The following is a 10470-nucleotide window of genomic DNA, read 5'->3' on the forward strand; positions in this document are numbered from 1 at the left end:
TGTTTTTTAACATCTAGTTGACAAATCAGACATAACAGAGTCTTGGTCCACTCCTCAACCACTCCTCTAGGGCTCATTGCCTGATGATAAAGATGACTCATAAACTGCTTTATGATCGGGGTGGCAATTATTACCATCAATGCATTATTGCTTTAGGAGCTCAACTCACCTCTTTCCTTGATGCCTACTGTGTAACAGATAATTAATAACTGCTTTGAGGGATTTTGAATATATTCTTATGTGTCTTCATATATGTGTGCTTGTGTACATTTTATGTGTACAGATGTATGCATTTGTGTGTACACAGCAGATCCCACTTTTAAAACTTTTTCAGAAATCTATTCCAAAAGTGAACCATCTCTGGGCTGGCACTTAGTTCAAGACCTATACTCTCCTTTTTGTCTTTCCCAACAACTCTAGTTTGTTTTTCCCTTTTGTTAAATGTTATCACATATATAATATGTTCTATATCAACATATACAACATAGAAGAATATTGCAACATAGTCAAAAATAGAAGCCCTGTATCTTGCTTGCTTTCTCTTCTACTAGGAAAAATTAAAACAATAAAATGAATAGACACAATTGGAGATGAGTGGCACTGACGTCAAAAAGCAAGAGAAAGGAGCTCCTTAGGATATGACAACTTGCAATATCAGCATAGAGAATGGAATACACTATGCAAGCAGCCAATATCCAAGTTCCTGGCCTGCTGAAAATCACCTTTGCTTAGGAAATGGTTAACAGGGAAATCTCAGAGGGACACATCCCTTTGGATGCTAGTAGCCCTAGTGGTAGGAAAGTTAAACAAATTTCTCAGTCTTGAAACCCAGTTAGAGAAACTGCCTGGAGTCTGAACCCTAGCTCTGCTTAAGCAAAGATGATATGATATTATACATAGGGGAACCAAAAGACTTTACTAAGAGACTATTAAAACCCATAAGAGAGTTTAGTAAAGTTGCAGGATACAAAATCAACACAGAGAAATCAATAGCCTTTGTATACATAAATAATGTCATGGCTTGGAAAGATTAGTTCCATTCAGAATAGCTACAAAAATTTTAAATATGTTGGAATAAATTTAACCAAGGATGTGAAAGATCTCTACAATGAAAATCAGAAAACATACTATACAGCAGTCAAAAACAATGAAATCCGGTCATTTGCAACAAGATGGAGGAATCTGGAAAACATTATGCTGAATGAATTAAGCCAGTCCCAAAGGGACAAATGTCATATGTTCTTCCTGAGCACCAAAGGGGAAACCTGTTGAAGTGGAATGGACACTATGAGAAACAGTGACTTGATCAGCTCTTGTCCTGACTGTTGATGTACAATGTAATACTTTATCCATTTCAGTATTTTCTCTTTGTTTTGTTCTAGTACTATTGGTTGAACTCTGTGATTAACACACAATTATTCTTAGGTGTTTAAATTTTAACTGAAAAGTGATCCCTGTTAAATATAATAGTGGGAATAAGAGAGGGAAGAGATGTACAATTTGGGACTTGCTCAAGCTGACTTGTCCCAAATGGTGAAGTTAGAATCATGCCAGGGGATTCCAATACAATCCCATCAAGGTGGCATGTACCAATGCCATCTCACTAGTCCCAGTGATCAATTTCTGTTCACAATTGATCATAATGATAGGAATAAGAGCCAAAGGAGCACATAAACAAGACTAGTGTCTGCTAATACTAGCTGATAGAATAAAAAAGGGAGAGAACGATCCAACATGGGAAGCAAGATACACAGCAGACCCATAGAATGGCAGATGTCCTAAACAGCACTCTTTTTGCCTCAGAATCAGCCCTTAAGGCATGCAGATCCAGCTGAAAAGCCCATGAGAGTATTACAGGCATGGAAAGCCAAAACACTCTGGAAAAAAAAAAAAAAAAAAAACAACCACCTAAATGAAAGATCTCCACAAGTGAGATCCCAGTGGAAAGAACAGGTCATCAAAGAAGGAGGTACCTTTCTCTGAAGGGAGGAGAGAACTTCCACTTTGACTATGACCTTGTCTAAATATGATCAGAGTTGGTGAACTCAAAAGGCTTCCATAGCCTTGGCGACTCAGGACAAGAGCCTAGGGTGATTACTGATGCCATAAACAAGAGTGTCAATTTGTTAAGTCAACAACAGGAGTCACTGTGCACTTACTCCTCATGTAGGATCTCTGTCCTTAATGTGCTGTACATTGTGATTTAAATGCTATAACTAGTACTCAAACAGTATTTTTCACTTTGTGTTTCTATGTGGGTGCAAACTGTTGAAATCTTTACTTAATATATGCTAAACTGATCTTCTGTATATAAAGAGAATTGAAAATGAATCTTGATGTGAATGGAAGGGGGGAGGGAGAGGGAAAGGGGAGGGTTGCGGGTGGGAGGGAAGTTATGGGGCAGGGGGGAAGCCATTGTAATCCATAAGCTGTACTTTGGAAATTTATATTCATTAAATAAAAGTTAAAAAAAAAAAGAAATAGAAGACACAAGAAATAAAAAAGACTTCTATGCAATGCCAGCAAGCCATATGGTCACCAGTTCGTGTCCTGGCTGTTCCAATTCTGATCCAGTACCATGCTAATGGGCCTGGGAAGGCAGCTGAAATTATCCCAAGTCCTTGGGTCCCTGCACACATGTGGGAGACCCAGATGAAGCTCCTGACTCTTGGCTTTGGCCTGGCCCATCTCCAGCTGTTGTGGCCATTCAGGGAGTATACTAGAGGATAGAAGATCGATCTCTCTTTCTTTTCCTCTCTCTCCCTCTCCCCCCCCCCCCATTGTACTCTTTAATTCTGCCTTCCAAATAAATAATTTTTATTAAAAGAAGCAATAGGCAAACACTAAACCATATCAATATAATAAATTTACTGAACCAGAGAAATGAACAACAAAATAGGAACAAGGTGAAACCAAACAAAAGGAATTTTTGAAAATGGCAGGTCTAGGGGCCAGCAATATGTCTCACTTGGTTAATCCTCTGCCTGCGGTGCCAGCATCCCATATGGGTGCTGGGTTCTAGTCCCGGCTGCTCCTTTTCCAGTCCAGCTCTCTGCTGTGGCCTTGGAAGGTGGTGGAAGATGGTGCAAGTGCTTGGGTCCCTGCACCTGCATGGGAGACCAGGAGGAGGCACCTGGCTCCTGGCTTCGGATCTGTGTAGCTCCGGCTGTAGCAGCCATTTGGGGGGTAAACCAACAGAAGGAAGACCTTTCTCTCTCTCTCTCTCTCTCTCTCTAACTCTGTCAAATAAATAATAAAAAAAATTTTTTTAAATAAAATGGCAGGTCTAAATCTTTACTTATCAATAATAACATGGAATGTAAATGGACTAAATGCTCCTATTCAAAGATACAGAATGGCTAAATGGCTTTTCAAAAAAGACTCAGCAAAATGCTTTCTGTAAGAAACCCACTCCACAAATAAAGGCACAGAAGGAATGAAAGTGAAAGGATGGAAAAAATATAGTCCATGCCAATGGAAACCAAAAGCAAAGAGGAATATCTATATTTATATAAAACAAGATAGACTTTAAGTAAAAAACTGTAAAATTAGATAGATGATCACCATATAAATACCAAAGGATCAATTCAACAAGTAAATATAGTAATTATAAACATATATGCACTTAATACAGGAGCACTCAATTTTATAAAACAAACATTGCTAGATTTAAGGGAAGTGATAGGCTCCAATACAATAATAGTGGAAGATTTCAATAGCCCACTTTCTCAACATCTAAATCATCCAGGAAAAAATGAACACCGAAACATCAGATTTAAACAATACAATGGAAAGAATACACCTAAGAGATGTTTATAGAACAGCTTAAATATATAACCTTTTGATCAGCAGTGGAACATTCTGTAAATTAGATTGTATATTAATTCACAAAACAAGTCGCAACAAATTCAACGAATTAAATTCATATTGTGTTTGTCTGCTGACCACTAAGGAGCAAAATTAGAAATAAAAAAGCAAAAGAAACAAAAAATTGTACAAATACAAGGAGACTGAACAACACACTTTAAAAAAAAAAAAAAAAGATTTATTTATTCATTTGAAAGGGAGAGTTACAGACAGAGTCGGGGCGGGGTGGAGAGAAAGAGAGAGAGAGAGAAAGATCTTCCATCTGCTGGTTCACTCCCCAAATGGCTGCAACAGCCAGGCATGGGCCAATCCAAAGCCGGGACCCAGGAACATCATCCAGCTCTCCCATGTGGGTGCAGGGGCCCAAGCACTTGGGCCATTTTCTGCTGCTTTCCCAGGCCACAGCAGAGAGCTGGACCAGAAGCAGAGCAGCTGGGACTCAAACCAGTGCCCATATGGGTTGTCGGCACTACAGGCAGTGGCTTTACCTGTGACGCCACAGCACTGGCCCCACAATATACATCTGAGTGAATATTGGGTTATGGAGGAAATCAGAGAAGAAACTAAAAAATTTCTTGAAGCAAAATGGAATCACAACATACAAAAATTTATGTGATGTGGAAATGGCTGTACTAAGTGTGAAGTTTAAAGGAATAAACTCCTACATAAAAAAAAATATATCAAATAAACCACCCAGTGATGCATCTCAAGGAACTCCAAACCAGGAAAAAAACAAAGTCAAAATTAGCAGCATCAGTAAATAACAAAGATAAAAGCAGAAATAAATGAGATAGAGAATAAAAATAAATGAAATGAAGAGGTTTTGTGAAAATACGCAAATGACAAACATGTAGCTGGACTAACAGATGAAAAAAGAGCAGACACAATAACATCACAGAAAAAAAAAGGAGACATTACAACTGGTACCAAAGAAATAGGAACAACTATAAGGCAAAAATATTGAAAACCTAGAGGAAATGGGTAAATTTCTTGAAAAATACACTACTAAAATTGAACCAGGAATACATAGGAAACATAAAAGACCAATAATAAGTAATGAGATTGAGTCAATGATAAAAATTTTCTGAACAAAGAAAATCTCATGGCATGATAGTTTCATTGCTAACTTTTATTAAATATCTAAGGAAGAATTAATATAAATCTTTCTGAAACTATTCCAAAAATGTGAAAGGGAAGAAAATCTCCCTAAATCAGAGCATAATAAAAAGAAAGCTATACAATAATATATAAACATCTCTGAACAGAAATGTAAAATTCCCAGTAAAATACTAGAAATTCAAATCCAACAGTACCTCAAAAAGGTCATGACAAAGTAGATTAATCCTGGAATGTAACAACGATTCACTATATGCATTTCAATAAGTATAATGCATTATTTCAACAGAACAAAGGACAAAAATCATATGATCACCTTGACAGACACAGAGGAATCATTTGATAAAATTCAATGAAAATTTTATGATAAAGTTCCTGAACAAATTAGGTATAATTGGAAAATACCTCAACATGATAAAAACTATACCTCTATACATGACAAACTCACCACCAACATCATATTGAATTGGGAAACACTGAAAACATTTCCTCTAAGATCTAGATCTAGAAAATGAAGTCCATGTTTACCACTCTTATTGAAATAACACTGTAAATTTAAATCAGAGAAGTTAGACAACAGAAGGATTAAAATATAAGTGAATAGAAAGGGAAGAAGTCAAATTAGATTTGTTGGCAGATGATATGGTTCTGTATGTTGCAAGAGCTAAAAGACTCCACCAAAAGCCTATTAGAAATGATAAATTAATTTGGTAAAGTTGCAGGATATTAAATCAGTACACATAAACCACTAACATTTTTATACATCAATAATGAACAGTCTTAACAGGAACGTGTATAGCAATTAGTGCCTAAAACAAGGAATTGGAAATATGTCAAATATATGATCTAACACTGCATCTTAAATGCATAGAAAAACATGAACAAACCAGCCCAAAATTGGTAGGAGAAAAGAAATAATAAAAATTAGAAAAGAAATAAAAGAAATTAAAATTTAAAAATGATAAAATCAGTATAATGAAAAGCTGTTTTTTGAAAAAATAATCAACAAAATTGATACACTATTTGCTCCACTAACCAAAAAAATGGGAGAAGGTCTAAATTAATAAAATCAGAGCTGAAAAATAGATATGACTGATACCACAGAAATAAAAAGAATAATAATAAATTACTACAAATAGATAAATTCCAACAAATTGGAAAATACAGAAGAAACATATACACTTGTGGACAAATACAATTTACCAAAATTTATGAAGACATAAAATTCTAAATAGACTAATAACCAATATAGAGATTGAATCAGTAATAAAGGCCCTCCCAAAAAAGAAAACCCCAGGAATGAATTTCTTTACTGCTGAATTCTACCAAACTTTTAAAGAAGAACAAATCACAATTCTTCCAAACTATTCAAACCAATTGAAAAAACAGGGAATCCTGAACTCCTCCTATGAGGCCAGCATCACCTTAAATTCAAAACCAGAAAAACACACAACAAAGAAAGGGAACTATAGTCCAGTATTTCTGGTGAATGTAGATTCAAAAGTCCTCAACAAAATACTAGCTAATCAAACTCAACAGCACTTAAAAAAGATCATTCACTCAGATCAATAGGAATTATCCCAGGGATGCAGGGACATTTCAACATATGCAAATCAATACAGATGATATATCACATTAAGAAATTTAAGGATAAAGAACATATGATTATCTCAATAGATGCACAAAAAGCATTTGATAAAATACTACAGCCTTTCATGATAAAAACCTTAGGCAAATTGGATATAGAAGACACATACCTCATGGCAATATATGACAAAACCATTCATATTGAATGGGGTAAAGCTAGAAGCATTTCCACTAAGATTCAGAACCAGACAAGGATGCCCAATCTCACCACTGCTATTCAATATAGTTCTGGAAGTTTTAGCCAGAGCCATTAGGCAAGAAAAAGAAATCAAAGGGATACAAATTGGAAAAAAGGAAGTCAAATTATCCCTATTTGCAGTTGACATGATACTATAATTAGGGTACTTAGAAGATTCTGCTAAGATTATTGTGGGCTGGCACTGAAGTGTAGCAGATAAAGCAGCTGCCTGGAGTGTCAGCATCCCATTCGGGTGCCAGTTTGAGTCCTGGCTGCTCCACCTCTGGTCCAGCTTTCTGATATGGCCTGGGAAAGCAGTGTAAGATGGCCCAAGTGCTTGGGCCCCCGTACCCATGTGAGAGACCCAGAAGAAGCTCCTGGCTCCTATCTTCAGATTGGCACAGCTCTGGCCATTGCAGCCATTTGAAGAGTGAACCAGAGTGTGGAAGACTTCTCTTTCTCTGCTTCTGCCTCTGTGTAACTCTGCCTCTCAAATAAATAAATAAATAAATATTTTAAAAGAGAGAGAGATTAAATAAATAAATAAATGCTTTAAGATGCTTTGAGAGAGAAAGAGAGAGAGAGAGAGAGAGAGAGAGAGATTGAGATTACTGGAACCTATAAGAGAATTTGGCAAAATGCAATATATAAAAATCAATAGCATTTGTATATACTAACAATGCCATGGCTGAGAAAGAACTTGTAGGGTCAGTTCCATCCACAATAGCTATAAAAATACATAAATACATTGGGACAAATTTAACCAAGGATGTGAAAGATCTCCACAATAAAATTATAAAGAATACACAAAAAATGGAAAAAAAATCTTTTATGTTTACGGATTAGAAAGATACCATCAAAATTTCCATACTACCCAAAGCAATTTACAGATTCAATGCAATTCCAATCAAAATACCATTCTTCTTAGATCTAGAAATACAATCTTAAAATTCATACTGAAACCCATGAAATCCAGAATTGCTGAAGCAATCCTAAATAATATAAACAAAAGTGGAGGCACCACAATACCGGATTTCAAAACATACTATAGGACAACTATAAACAAAACAGCCTGTTATATGAACAAAAATAGACATGTGAACAAATGGGACAGCATAGAAACCCTATAAATTAATCTACATATCTACAACCAACTAATTTTGACAAATGAGCTAAAATAAATCCCCAAAGAAAGAACAATCTCTTCAACAAATGATGTTAGAAAAATTGGATCTCCATATGTTGAAGTATGAAACAAGACCCCTACTTGACATCCTGTACAAAAATCAGCTCACAATGGATCAAGGATCTAACCCTAAGACCTAAAACTCTAAAGCTATCAAAGTACTAGAGAAAACCATAGGAGAAACACTGTAAAACATAAGCCTAGGCAAGATATCTTGGATAAGACCCAGTATCATAGGCAATATAGGCAAAAGTAGACAAGTAGAATTAAATCAATGTACAGAGTTTCTACACAGCAAAGGAACCACTCAACAAATTAAAAAGGCAACAGACAGAATTGGGGAAAATATTTACAAGCTACATATCTGATAAGTGATTGATATGTAGAATATACCAGGATCTCAGGAAACTCAACAACCACAAAACAAACAATACAGTTAAAAAATGGGTGGAGGACATGAACAAGAAATTTTCAAAGGATAAAATACAAATGGCCAACAGATACATGAAAAAATGATGATGATCACTCCTCGTCAGGGAAATACAAATAAAAACCACAACGAGGTTTTACCTTACTCCATTTAGAATGACTATCATCCAAAAATAATAAATAAATAAATAAATAAATGCTAATGAGGATGCGGAAAAAATGTTGATGGGAATGTAAAATAGTACAACCATTATGAAAGACAGCATGAAGATTCCTCAGAAATCTGAAAACAGATCTACTATATGACTCAGCCATCCCACTCCGAGGAATATACCCATAGGAAATGAAATCAGCATATGAAAGAGTTATCTGTACCACCATGTTTATGGCAGCTCAATTGACAGTTGCAAAGATATGGAATCAACATAGATGCCCATCAACAAATGACTGTATAAAGAAAATATGGTATATATACATGATGGAATACTACTCATCCATAAAGGAATGAAATTCTATCTTTTCAACAAAATCAGTACAACTGGAGACCACTATACTTACTGAAACAATCCAGACCCAAAAAGATAAATATAAGTGTTCCTTGATTTGTGGTAGCTAATATTTAGAGTACAAAAACAGAAAAACTCTGAGTTTACATTAGTGAAATTGACATCTTATGATTTGATTTTTATTTATCGCCATTGTCTATGTTCGTGTTGAGTAGTGATTTTTTTCTGCTTTTTAACTATCAAACAGTATATTTAGTAGACTATTACTACACTTGATCTTAGCCAAAAGGCTGAGAAGCAATTTAGTAGATATACAAAGCAATTTAAATATCTTATCACAAAAATTAAAACACTAAAATAAGATAAGGAAGGAGGAGAGGGGAAACTATCATTATGTTCTTAGAATTGTATCTTTGAAATACATGAAATCTGTTCACTATATTAGTAGAAAAGAAAATAATTAGGTAAAAGATCAGAATAAATATTCCTCAAGAGGAAATAGAAACGCCAACAAGTATATTTTTAAAAATGCTCTGTAATATTAGCCATTAGGGAAATGCAGGTCAAATCAAGATACCATCTCACTCCAGTTAGATTCACTATCTGTGAAAAAGATGAAAAATAACAAATACTAGGGAGGATGTGGAAAAAAAAGGGCTGTTTATACTGCTGGTACATCCATTATATAGAACAGTATGGGGACATCTTTAAAACCTAAAAATAGATCTACATATGATCTAGCTGTCCATCTTATGATATTATCTATCCAAAGAAATGAAATAAGCATATCAAAAGATAGTTGTATTTCCAGCATCATTCACATTAACCAAGATATGGAATTAACCAAGATGCACAGTGACAGATTAATGAATATATGAAACAGAGTGAAACATTATTCAGCTATAAAAATGGAAAATCTTTAACTTGTAGCCAAATGGATGAGGACAGCGTGTTAAATGAAATAATCCAGATCCACCAAATACTGTATATTTTCATATATATGGAATCTAAAAAAAAACAAAGTTAATACGAACATAGAACGGTAATTACTGGAGACTGGGAAGGGTAGGGGTGCAGGAATAGGCAGACTGGTTATTGAGTACAAAAACAGTTGAGTAGAGAAAATAAGTTCTACTATTCCACAGAAAAGTTGAATAACTATGATTCCCAATTTTGTATATTTTATGAAGCACTAGAAGAGAGGAGCTTGAAGACTCAAACATTAATAAATTATTAGAAAATAGAAATGATACTTATCTGATTTATCAATGCACACTGTATACTTGTGTTGTATCCCATAAAAATGTACCAACATTACATCTTAATGCACAAAATATGAAAAATTCCTGTGTGCATTTTTAATAATCAACTATGTTAGACTATTTCCCAAATTACAAATTTAGGAAATATTATAACCAGCTAAATTATAACCACCTTAAGAAGTCTTGATCTTATCTTATTTTATAGCTTGAAATGGCCTACCACAATTTCAGCAACATGGTAACTACTCAGTATATTTCACTATCTTGATTAATATGATC

At 34.9% G+C, this 10470-nt stretch overlaps 1 pseudogene; it reads right to left on the minus strand.

Annotated features, from left to right (window-relative positions):
* Positions 1 to 9135: 9135 nt before the first annotated feature.
* On the minus strand, positions 9136 to 9231 carry LOC149126996 (U2 spliceosomal RNA; annotated as a pseudogene).
* Positions 9232 to 10470: the final 1239 nt, after the last annotated feature.

Source organism: Oryctolagus cuniculus, chromosome 4 (assembly GCF_051225735.1).
Source record: "Oryctolagus cuniculus isolate XC-2025 breed Fujian yellow rabbit chromosome 4, ASM5122573v1, whole genome shotgun sequence".
In the NCBI taxonomy this organism is placed as follows: Eukaryota; Metazoa; Chordata; class Mammalia; order Lagomorpha; family Leporidae; genus Oryctolagus; species Oryctolagus cuniculus.